At 47.8% G+C, this 12,467-nt stretch overlaps 1 protein-coding gene across 1 annotated transcript in view; it reads left to right on the top strand.

Annotated features, from left to right (window-relative positions):
* Positions 1-1,879: 1,879 nt before the first annotated feature.
* The window catches only part of LOC147702140 (monocarboxylate transporter 6-like), a 311,541-nt gene continuing 300,953 nt past the window's right edge, over positions 1,880-12,467 (top strand). Inside the window, exon 1 of the mRNA XM_086930781.1 lies at positions 1,880-1,977. The gene's annotated coding sequence lies outside the window, so the exon portion shown is untranslated. The remainder of the gene's footprint in view (positions 1,978-12,467) is intronic.

Genomic DNA, 12,467 nt, shown 5'->3' with positions numbered 1-12,467 from the left:
CAGAACTCCTTACTGCACCAACCAACAAGCTCTGTGGACTCTGATGTTTAATGGATCCCGCCGAGATACCATCCCAATGTATCCAGGCTGGGAACCACCGAACCATGATGTCCATGAAGCCCAAGCTCGGTGCTCACGACGCAACATCCGCATGAGTCAAAGTCGCTAGGCAAGAGTACGGTCAATCCTGTCCGGAGACAAAGTAGTGATCAGAGAGCGCAAGGCAGGATGGAAATTCAGGACTCCTTATGAGCCAGGGGTCTGGACCGGACTGAGGAGTGATGGGACCATGGAGACAGTCATGTAAGACAGTGGAACTGTCGCCAGGACCATCTCCTGGTTCAAAATGGTTGACCCCACACCCCAACAGGAGGATCAGTCAGACAACGATAGTGAGACCGACTGGCCTGAGCCTGAAGAAGGTGATGCAAGTTTGACTAACAGCATGGACTGGAGCCCAGTGGGAGAAGACAGGGCCCGAGCAATAGCGCACACGCCGACCCCAATAATGCAAGCATGCCGAGTAGGAGCCAACACCAGTGGTACAACTTTCCGGCTCAATCCTCCACCTAGCTAACAGTTGAGAGATGTTGTGTGCTGCCTAACATAAACACGGGCGTTCAAGACTGAGTTGGGAAGGGATGTAGCAGGTCAGCGTTCCTGCTTTATCCGTTCCGACCCGTGCATCGCTATAAAATAAACGGGCATAGCCCGCACGTGGTCTATCTGCAAATAAATAAATAATTGACGCAGCTGACACGCTTGTGTGCGCGTGAGTTATTTATTGAGTGAGTGAGAGTCCTGCCCATCCAGAAGCCTGCACTGACTAACAGTGCCCCGTAACAATTTGTATGGCTGATCACAGGTTTCAGTCATAAAGAGATGGGTCCGTTGGCTGATATACCTGCTGCAGAGATCCGTACGTATATGTGTGTTACTTCAATATCTAATTAGAATCTAAGGAAAAGTCAGCTTGCACTGAACTATTGTATTCAATGCTTTGTTTCCCCTGTGCTTGGGGTGATGTATGTTTTTTATGTGCCTGCTGTTTAATAAACTATATATATATATATATATATATATATATATATATATATATATATATATATATATATATATATATATATATATATATATATATATATATATATATTTATTTATTTATATATATATATTTATATATATATATTTATATATACATATATATATTTATATTTATTTAGAATAGCTCCCTGCCAGCAACGCACTGAGAGTGAGTGATCCTGTGGCCGGCGATGAAATATTGCCGAGGTGTTTGAAATTATAGCAACGCATGCTATGCAAACGAATAATGCTCACAAACCAATTTCCGTATGGTTTGCTCTTTTTAGCGACGTCACTGCCCCGGCCCTAACTGACTCGAATCCCAGTGCCCTGTGTTTTGAGTGTGTGAATAAGTAAGAGAGATGGAGGGCGCGAAAGCCCACCTCTGGGCAGATGTGAAAGGTCGCTCTGTTCTTATCGACCTTTGATGACCCAGAGACACCTCAGCCCTGCACCACTGGGCATGCTGCACATGCAGGCAGGTTGCTTCCAACTGCCTCTGCCTCAGCCATCCAATGTATTCAGAGGCACATGGCTGACTCCTCCCCAGCCCCACCGCCCGCTGGTAGTTACCTGGTTTCCCTGTAGGCAGCCTGCCTGCATCTACACAGTAATACGATACGCGCCAGTGACGCCAAAAAAGCACAGCTCACTAATATCTCTCAAGTGATCACGTTTCACCGGGCCCCTTGCACGCGCTTCCATGTTCTCATAACACGGAAGGTTAGAGCAGCGCAGGTGAGTGGAGCTGCCAACCCACAGGGAGTGGCTGGAAGAGTGGGCGTGCCCTCCCGGAGCACAGGACCAACTTAAGGACGCAATTCAGCAGTTCCCGGCGAGGAGAGAGAGACAGCAGCAGGCAGCGTTGGCTGTCGGACTCCAGGCACCTTCAAGGTATGAAAGGCACAGCGGATCCCCCAGGTGACATCCTGGGAATCAGAGGTAGCATCTGAGGATCTTCCTGGGATTTTGGGGGGACCAGCTGGGGATCTGTGGATCTTCCTGGGATTTTGGGGGGGACCATCTGGGGATCTGTGGATCTTCCTGGGATTTTGGGGGCGGGGGCGGGGGGGGGGGGGGGGGGGGGACCAGCTGGTGATCTGAGAACTGGGAATACGAGGGGACTTTTGGGAATATGAGTTTCCTGAATGTTATCCGAGGGATATGTTGCTCATCCAGGCACCTGCTGAGGATCTGAGGGACATGGAGTTCTAAGGAACGTTTGTGATCTGAGGGACCTGTGGATTCGCTGGGAGAATGAGAGACCTCTTGGGTGTGGGGGGGGGGGAGGGGGGTTGGGGGGGGGGGAGGGGGATGACGGGCAGGGCAGGAGGGGCCACTGGGGATCTGAGCTTTGGAATCAAGTGAGTTGGAAGGAATCTTGGAACTTTCCCCATAAGTTACTAAGGCACTTGCATAGGACTCGTGTGATGTTCTTGTAAATAGAAGAAACTGTTGGGGGTCTGAGGTACTTGTGGCTACTGAAGGGCTGCCTGTGGATCGATGGCTCTGCTGTGGCCCAGCAAAACAGGGCAGCTTGACCACTGCAGCAGGCATCGAGGAATCCCACAGGGCAATGTCCAGAGCAGCAAGCCACCTTGGGTAAAATATAAAGATAACTTGAAAAATGAGTTTCAATGATAAATAGCAAGGGTCTAGGTGGAGTACAGTCATTGATCCCAACGGGGAATAACACCATGAAAACGGCTTTAGGGCCAACTAGTAGGCAGGCCACAAAAAATCATAGCTCAAGTGAAGGCGCCTGCCTAGACATCCCGGCACAAGATTCGCCTCTTGTAAATGTGCAGAAACAAACTGTTGCCACGACTGTCTCTGGTGCAGATACCTTGCTCAAGGTGCCACCAGACACAGCTGGCTTGATCCCCCAAGTTTCACTTCCCAGCGTAAAACCCCCTGGGAAACAGCGGCTAGAACCCGGTTGGGATCCTTATAAATCCACTTCAAAACCCCTTGAAAATGCAATCCAAAAATCCCCTCCTCGCCCCCAGCTACCACCGGAAGCATCTCCGTATGTGGTGGTTTTAACAGGAGTTCCTCCGCTGGTAGGGGAGCGAGGCGAAACATTCCCTGAGCTAAAGAATAAAATCACCTTTTGGCTGAACAGACACAGACCCTTAATGGGTGCAGGCCGGGGGAAATTTTGTTCGCTAGAAGAGTCAACTGGCTAGGGACTCGACCTAAAGATATCAGTGGGGACTGTGTACTTGTTAACTTTAGGAATCCTGGAGTGGTTAACCACATTCTAGAATATGGAGGCTCCTTTAACACGGGTACAATTAATACTCTCCATTTGGGGTATTTTTATTCACGAGTTTCACCACCGGGCGGGTCTGCTATAACCCATTTCCAGCAGGGTGGTCAGGACCTAGAATATAACATACCCGTAGCCAATAGTTATAGTGCCCTGAACAATGTAGATTGACTACCTCTTTCTCTAGGGCCCGTCAAATTGGTCTCCATTCCAGCCAGGAGCGCTATGGAGGAGGGTGTGAGCGATGAGGTGGGGCTTCCCGAGCTGGCTATTTGGAATAAGGTGGATGTTCTGATAACATTTCCACCAATCCTAAACACCAGCTTTACAGGAGAGGGTAGGGTGTCGGACACTCATACTTGTATTGGATCCTCCCTAATGTCCTTCTGCTTACTACAATTAGCGCCGCTAGAGTTGAGACTCGTACATCCTCAATTGGGTCCTGGAATGTAGCGGGGATGGGGTCTAAGTTAGACAACCCAGATTGGGGAGAGTTGATGGATAGCTTTGATTTGTGTCTATTCCAAGAGACCTGGCTGCTGTCTGACCCTGCTAGGGTGGGTGTCGCATCGTTTTATTCTCTGGCTGTGCAGGGTTCCAGGGGAAGACCTTCGGGGGGGTTGTGCACCTGGGTCGCCTCACATTTGAGGTGGTCAGCTAAGTTAGTAGATTCACACTCTCCGGACATTCTTTGTATTACACTCAATTTTCTAGATGGTTCGATGGTGGTTGTGATCAACATATATCTATGCCCCACACCACACCAGTTGGGGTCATCTACGTAAGAGGCCCTAGAGGAACTCCTTCTTTTATTTCCCCCACCGATCCCAAAAATTATTGGGGGTGATTTTAACTGTCATTTTGAACCGCTCGCCGGGATCCCGTCTGTAACCTCTGATGAGGATTCCATTTGGCATATTCAGGAGTGCACCATGTACGCGGCAAAGCGCCTTTTGCCTTTGGCTCTACAGATTAATAAGCTGGTAGTAACTCACTCCCTTAGGGCCTGCAATGGTTGACTTCCTCCCGATGTACCTGGTACATGCACCTATAATAGACCGGGGAAAAGCACAACAATTGGTTACATCTTGGTTAATGTGGAACTCTGGGCCCAAATGAGAGCCTTTACTATTATCCCAAGGGTAGATAGTGACCATAACCCTTTGTCACTAGAATTAAACTGCACACTGGGACACCAAAATGAACTGGGGGTATTAGAGACTCCTACTAACTTGAATCTAGTCACAGCGGCGGGTGGCAGACGCATCAGGTGGGCAAAGGTCGCGCTAGCCCCAGATAAACTAGCCGAGTTATACCAACACGTTGCCTGCTCTTTAGTTGAGGCTTGTGACCTATTGGGTTCAAATTCCGACCTTGCCTATTTCCATGACTTACTGCATATCCATAACAAGCTCCTCTTTACCATGGCCGATTATTTCTATACCACCGATAATATGCGGCCACGGGTAAAACATCAGGCCCACTGGTACAACAAAAATTGTAGGGCTGCTAAAACTGCCCTGGTAAAGGAGGTAAAATCTGGATCCATGTCAAGCATTAGAATGGCTAGACATATCTATAAAAGAATGACTATGGAGTCTAGGTCGGAGTGGGAGGTTCTAAGGTGGGAAAGTATAAAAGTTGCTCTGGATGGTCACGACTTCAGGGCCTTTTGGAATCTAGTTAGATCAGGATCAGCAGAGGGGTCGCCTGCCTTAATTCCTAACTTAAGTGAAGAGGCCTGGCTAGCCCATTTTAAGCCCCTCTACTGTCTCACTGCCCTAGAATCCCCAGCAGATCTAGCTCTCCCTAAGAGTATATCTGAACAAGTCCCTCTGGATTCAATGGCTCTTGATTGCCCACCATGTACCTTGCTTGAAATTCAGACGGCCCTTAAAAGTTTGACACCTGGGAAAGCTCCGGGCCTTGATAGGATCCCTGGAGATCTAAACCTGAGTGAACAGAAGGTATGGGCTCCCAATATTTGGCTCTATTTCAATGCCATTCTGCAGGGCATGGAGATCCCCCAAACTTGGCTGGGTGCTGAAATTATCCCCATCCACAAAAAGGCTTCTCCTCTCGACCCGGCAAACTACCGCCCCATCAGCCTTATCGATGTCCTCCAGAAACTATTTGCCTGCATTTTACTATCGAGGCTGCAGAGCTGGATGGAGGAACACCACATCTTAACCTCCCTCCAAGCGGGCTTTCGAGCGAAGGTCTCCACCATCGACTAACTGTTTAGATTACAGTTGGTCAACTGGAAGACTGTATTCCTGGGGGCAGGTAGCTTCTATTTGATCTTTGTGGATCTTCGATCCGCATTTGACCTGGTCCAAAGGGACAAGTTTTGGGCAATATTACTAGAGATGGGTGACCCGGTTTATTTGTGTCACCTTTTTAAACGTATGCACCAAGGTACCTACGCAAGGGTAAGGTACGGGAGGAATGGGGAGCTTTCAGAATCATTCCCAGTGGAAAAGGGAGTGAGGCAGAGGTGCGTGCTGGCCCCCACTCTCTTCTCCCTCTTCCTCAATGGGCTGATTGAACATCTAATGGGAGCGAGAGATCTGGATTCACCCAGTTTAGCGGGCCGTAAGATACCAGCCCTGATGTTCGCTGATGATACCCTTTTGTTATCAAAATCTCCCATGGGTATCCAGCGAACACTGGAGGCGTTCTGTTCCTTCTGTAGGTCAGGGAACCTGGAGATTAACCTCTCCAAAACTAAGTTTATGGTTTACAGCGCCAAATCATCCAACTGTCCCCACCCCCATTTGGATGGCTCGGTGTTGGAACGAGTTTCTACCTTCGACTACTTGGGGGTAACATTAAATGATAGAATGGACTGGGGGTCCCACATGGCTAAGGCAAATCTGAAGTTGGCCCAATTCTCTGGCGGCATCCTAAAGGTATACAATGAGAGCTCTCTCAAACTATTGGGACCGCCCGTGGAAATTTACAGAGCCCAGGCAAGGGGTGGAGCTCTCTATGGTGCAGACCTCTGGGGGCATGTCTCCGCCACCTCCCTATCCTCTACCGAGAATAGTTTTATCAGGCGCCTTTTGAGACTCCCCCAGAGCGCCCCCCTGACTCCATTACGGCTTGATCTAGGCCTGACTCCTATACAGGAGATTGTCTCAAACCGTCCCCTTCTGTACTGGAGGCGACTTTGGTCCACCCAGAGCTTTTAAGCTACAGGGAGGACCGAGGGGACCTTTTGTCCAGAAGGGGGGTGGGAAAAATCCCCTGGTTAAAGTACATTAAACAGCTTTGTCATGCACTTGGTAGGGGAGATGTCTGGTCCGCTCCTGAGGAAACGTGCGCCTTGATTACCAAGATGATTCTCACTGCACCATCAGGATTCAAGCAAGCCGGGCCGAAGACGGCTGAAATGCCAGAAACCGGTCCCCGGTAGCTTGTCTCCTTTCTGGTGAAGAATTAGCTTGGTAGTTTAGTCTGCCCTGTTCCCATGATGCACTGGGCCAGGGACAGACTGATTTGCATATAGCCAGGTTCTGAGCTAAGATGGTGCAGTGAGATAAATAACGGTGATGGATCAAGCCCTGATCTTTGGACTGGGTAAGAGTGGTCTGCTTAATTCAGACACTCTGTTCATCACCACCCCCTTTTCTGAATCGTTTTTGGCCACTATAGGTGTGGCAGGGTATACTCAGACATGAGTCCCTTTCTCACTGCACCATCAGGATTCAAGCAAGCCGGGCCGAAGACGGCTGAAATGCCAGAAACCGGTCCCCGGTAGCTTGTCTCCTTTCTGGTGAAGAATAGGCTTGGTAGTTTAGTCTGCCCTGTTCCCATGATGCACTGGGCCAGGGACAGACTGATTTGCATATAGCCAGGTTCTGAGCTGGGATGGTGCAGTGAGATAAATAACGGTGATGGATCAAGCCCTGATCTTTGGACTGGGTAAGAGTGGTCTGCTTAATTCAGACACTCTGTTCATCACCACCCCCTTTTCTGAATCGTTGATTACCAAGAGGTCGTTGAGCCTTGCACTGAAGCGTTATCGAATGGAACTTACACTAGCAAATTCCGCTTTGGGTAGGCTGACTAATACCTTTTTGGATATCAAGGTTATACCACATTTCTGAGAAATTTCTGGACGAGATCCAGCCCCTACTAGCTAAGAAACTTTATGTCCAGTTTAGACATGGTTCACTGCCACTTAGGGCCGTGACTAATAAGTGGACAAATGCTACCCATACATCGAGTTCCTGCCAAGGGTGTGAGGGTAGCGAAGAGACAGATCTGCACGTTCTGCTCTTCTGCCCCTCGTACTCCAGGGCAAGAGCCAAATAAATCGTCCAACTCTGCAAGACCAGTGGCCTCAGGGATTATATGGAGGTATTTAGAATCTTAAAATATGACACCACCCCTTTGATTGTGTTTGCGACTGCTAGATTTCTATTGTCTATGTGGTGCACTAGAGGCGCGAAAATAAAAAATGCCAACTTGCTTCTCTTGTGCTAGCACAAACATGGCAACACATAAAATAACATCATAATTAATCTGCTGAGGGTCTATCCATTAATTGCTCTATTTTTGAATTGCATAGGCTTCTGCTATGTTTGTATCACTGAAATTTTTTCACCTTTTTTTCCATAGGCTGTTCTATGAATGCACTTTATTGCTCCTTAATGACTTGTTTTTATCTGTATTGTCTATTTATGTGCTTTTATGGTTTTTAACCGACAATAACGCTTTTTTGACTGACTGAAAGATAACTGGGTGTGCTATGTTCCTTAACACACAAAATCCAATACATAGTGAAAAAGCAGCAAAGCAATTTGTTCCATTAGCACAAACATGCTGCAACAAGACATACCTAGAAGCAGAGTAAACACAATTTAATCCAACAAGAAAGACAACTGTCATGTACAGACAGACCACAGGGATAGCAGCAGTGCTCAGCGCAGATGTGAAAACTCACTAATGGAAAGTGGCATAAGTCAGAACTAAAGAATAAAGAGAAACTTAGAGCCCTTGGGAAAACAAAAGGCAAGGTCCAGCAGATCATTGACTGTGCTATAGCTAGGTCGAATATAAGATCCTAAAAGTCTTGTTATGACATACGTAAAATGTATGATGCCGGTGAATGACTCAACGTGTCATCATCAGGATATATGATAAAATCTAAACGTCTGAGATTGATGTTGTTGATAATTGGTGCAAACGCTGAAAAAGATAGTAAGTAACTGGAGATCATTGTATGATCACTTGTCAGGTTTTCAAGCAAATCTTAAATAGATTGCAAAGGAAATCCATTTACTGGAGGTCACCAGAAAATGATATTATTTAAGTGAAGCAAAAGCAGCTCCCAATGGGCCATACCTATGTGATGATGGCAGGGCATCAACACTGCAAGGCTTCAATAAGGTATTCAGGACAGCATCCAACCTGAAGTGTACCCATGATGACATGCCACGAGTATTGCATCCAGGACACAGCACGATTGATATGATTTTTACTATCACAGACCTTTAAGAAGCCAATCAGAACACCAGCAGGACATTATGACACCATGTCACACGATGAGTATCCAGGACACTGTGCCGCCTATGGGGGATCCAGAACATCATGCCACCTAAAAGGCATACATAGCATCATGCCAGCTTGGACTAAATGCCACCAACACGGCATCCAGGATGCACTGTGACCTGTAAGGCATCCAGGGTAGCATGCCACCTGCAGGGCATACAGCAAACTATGCCACCTGCCAGGCATCCAGGATGATAGTGACATCTGCGTGGCATCAATGCCACCTTGCCATCTCCGGGACGCTGAACTTTTAATGTGACATTTAGGACAGCATACCACCTGTAAGGGTTTCAAGAGATTAGTCCTTTAGAAATCCAGGCCTCCCACCAAGCGTTTCAGGCACTATAGAAACTTTAGGTCATCCAGGACTCTGGTAAACATCTGAGACACTGGTCGAGGCTGGCCCCTACTTGTTGTAGGATAGCATCTTGTGGGAGGTTGTGGGTGTGAGTAGTCAATGGCTTTTGCTTGTCCAAGATGGGGTCAGTGCTCCACAATGCACCAAAAAAGGTGTTTTGTGTGAATGGCATAATACACAGGTATTGCCAATGATAAAATATAGGTCTCTCCAGTTGCAGCCTATTTCCAAGTGTCCATTTCTTTATGAACCGTTTCATATTTGTGATGGTCTCTGTTTTAGTTTTTAAAGGACACTTTGCTGAGTGTGAGGAACTAAGGGCACTATGCAAGGCACCCACCACAAATTGTCAGTTACTCTGTCTGCACTATTTACAGTGTACATTTATGAGCACTCTCTAAATAGAGCTGACATAATATGAGTATGCACTCTAATTAGGGCGGATGGAACATCCACCAATCTATAAACATCACATGAAGGCCTCATTAATTACGATGGGTTTGGTAACTGTAGTTATGTAAGTCATTATCTAAGTCGTGAGGTAACACACGGCCAACGTAGGAGGTAGTGTGGTAATGATGCTTTGGCGAGCCTGGCTATGGTCTTTTTGGTCAAATTTTGCCTGGCTGGCACTTTCATCACTTTCCTTGATGCATCGCACTGACTTGTACAAAAAAGCGATGGTTGTATCGCTTGATATGTTGCCTCAGTCAGAAATCAGCCATATGCAAATCACTGTAGGTCTTACTCAAATAGGAACAGTCCAGCCAGAACTGGCAGGCTCGGTCCCCTGTGGACCAGAAGACAAGCCACCCCAGACCAGTTACAGCCTATTATACCTGGTCAGTAGGTTGCAAGATGCTTCCAGTGGTACAGTGCACATGGGACCCACCTCAGTGCATACCCTACACATACAGGGTGTTGCACTTAAGTGTACTAAACAGTGATGGGTGGAATGGTTGAATTAATCTCAACCACTGGTAATTGCTGGCCTGATCCCAGTCCATAGTTTTTTGCCCATCGTGACACTTCAGACAGGAACCAGCCATATGCAAAAGTGTCTTGGTGCTGCTGCAGTAGAAACAGTGTAGCCCCAACTGCTGGGTCAGGTCTCTCTGAACCGGAACTCCAGCAGCCCCAGACCGGTTGCATCGAGTGTCTCTTGTTGCAGTGAGGACTTTTCTTATTGAGTATACTCTTTTGTTTGTCTACTCACTGCACTTTCATAAAGATTTTAGGGTGATATTCTCAAAGAGTTTTGTATTTCTTTTATTGTCAATTTATGGACCTGGATGGTGTCCTTCTACCCAGCAGGACCAGGGTGTTCTGCAGCCAGTTCTTAATTTGTAAAATAATGTGGCGGTGCCCAAACTTTTTCTCAGGCGACCGCAGCCAATGCTGAAGGATGTTGGAGTTGCCAAATACCACGACTGTCTAATCTTGATTCTACCTCATGCCTTTTGATCCACTAGCATACACTCTCCGCCTCTTTGTCTCACTCGTGTGGGTTCTTTTTCACCCCTACTTTCACTCTTTGTCACTGTGTTTCATCTTTCCCTTCTCCTTTTCCCCCCCTTATCTCCCTTTCCTGATATTTTTCTGGGGCTTTGTTTATCATCCTGGGGGCTTCTTTACACTCCGGACAAACCACCTACCTGCCTGACTTGCTGCTTGAACTTGGGGCCACTTGCTGCCGGTCTCCCTTGCCGCCGCTGCCTGCATCATCGCGCGGCCGCTGAGGGGGGAGACTACAGCTTCCAGGTCTCCCTGCGTCCACGCCCACTTCCGCGCCCGGTGGCGTTAAAAGGGGAGACGCTTCTTCGGTGGAGCGGGGGCTTTGTTTATCATACTGCGGGGCTGCTTTACACTCCAGACAAACCAACTACCTGCCCTGACTTGCTGCTTGAACTTGGGGCCACTTGCTGCCGGTCTCCCTTGCCGCCGCCGCTGCCTGCATCATCGCACAGCCGCCGAGGGGGTAGACTACAGCTCCCAGATCTCCCTGCGCCCACGCCCACTTCCACGCCCGGTGGCGTTAAAAGGGGAGACGCTTCTTTGGTGGAGCGGGGGCTTTGTTTATCATCCTGCGGGGCTGCTTTACCCTCCGGACAAACCACCTACCTGCCCTGACTTGCTGCTTGAACTTGGGGCCACTTGCTGCCAGTCTCCCTTGCCGCCGCTGCCTTCATCATCGCGCGACCGCTGAGGGGGGAGACTACAGCTCCAAGGTCTCCCTGCGCCCACGCCCACTTCCGCGCCCAGTGGCGTTAAAAGGAGAGACGCTTATTCCGCATCACGGGACGAGCGTGGGCGACGCCGGGAGAAGCCCGGGACCGTCTTAGGCAGTCAGAGAAGGCTGGGCTGTGCCCCCCCTCTAACAAGGTTCTTTTAAGACATACGTATTGCTATATTTTGATGTATACTATATAGTTATATAAATATATGAAAGGGTGTTACAAGAGTAGAAACAAGACTACATTTATATTTGATATACAGAAGTATTTCCTAAGCTGAAACAAGTTTCTTACGGGGAGCAAATACTGGTAGCTTTTAGTTTTAGTTATGGCAAAAAGACGTACAAAACCAATCCTTGAAAATGCGTGTTACACCATTGATACATACCTGGTAAAAGCTGTTAGCGTCCTCACTGAGGAAATTGATCGCACCTAGAGGCGACTTTCAATGGGGTCAAGTATTATGCTGGTCGACCAAGCCAACATAAGCGGGAGCCGAGCCCGTGCAACGAAGTTAGTTTGGATATTGGCTTACCTGAGGGCATAACTAATACCAAAAATGCCGAGGAAATCTCTGGTATTTTAAACACACCTAGGTTACCTGCTATGGACGTTAGCCCATATCTTTCATCTACCCCTCCAATGAAAGCAAAGGGTTATAAAAAGAAAACATCAGGACAGGGAAATTTGAAGGCAAAAAGGGAAAAAAGAATCACCACAGGAGGGAATATGGTCACCACGCGGACAAGATCAAACAAAATCTAGATGTAACCTCTGGTACTTTTAACATAGAAGCCATCTATGAAAATTAATCGAGCTGATTAGGCCCCTACAAGATAAGGTGGATAGTTTGGCCAGGGAGGTTCATAAATTAATTGGCAACCTGGACAAACTTAGGATGGGGTCCCAACAAGAAAGAATTAGATTAGAACGAAATAATGGAAATGATGGCAGAAATGGT

The sequence above is a fragment of the Lissotriton vulgaris genome, chromosome 7 (genome assembly GCF_964263255.1).
Source record: "Lissotriton vulgaris chromosome 7, aLisVul1.2, whole genome shotgun sequence".
In the NCBI taxonomy this organism is placed as follows: domain Eukaryota; kingdom Metazoa; phylum Chordata; class Amphibia; order Caudata; family Salamandridae; genus Lissotriton; species Lissotriton vulgaris.
This window is presented reverse-complemented; position numbering and strand designations above follow the sequence as displayed.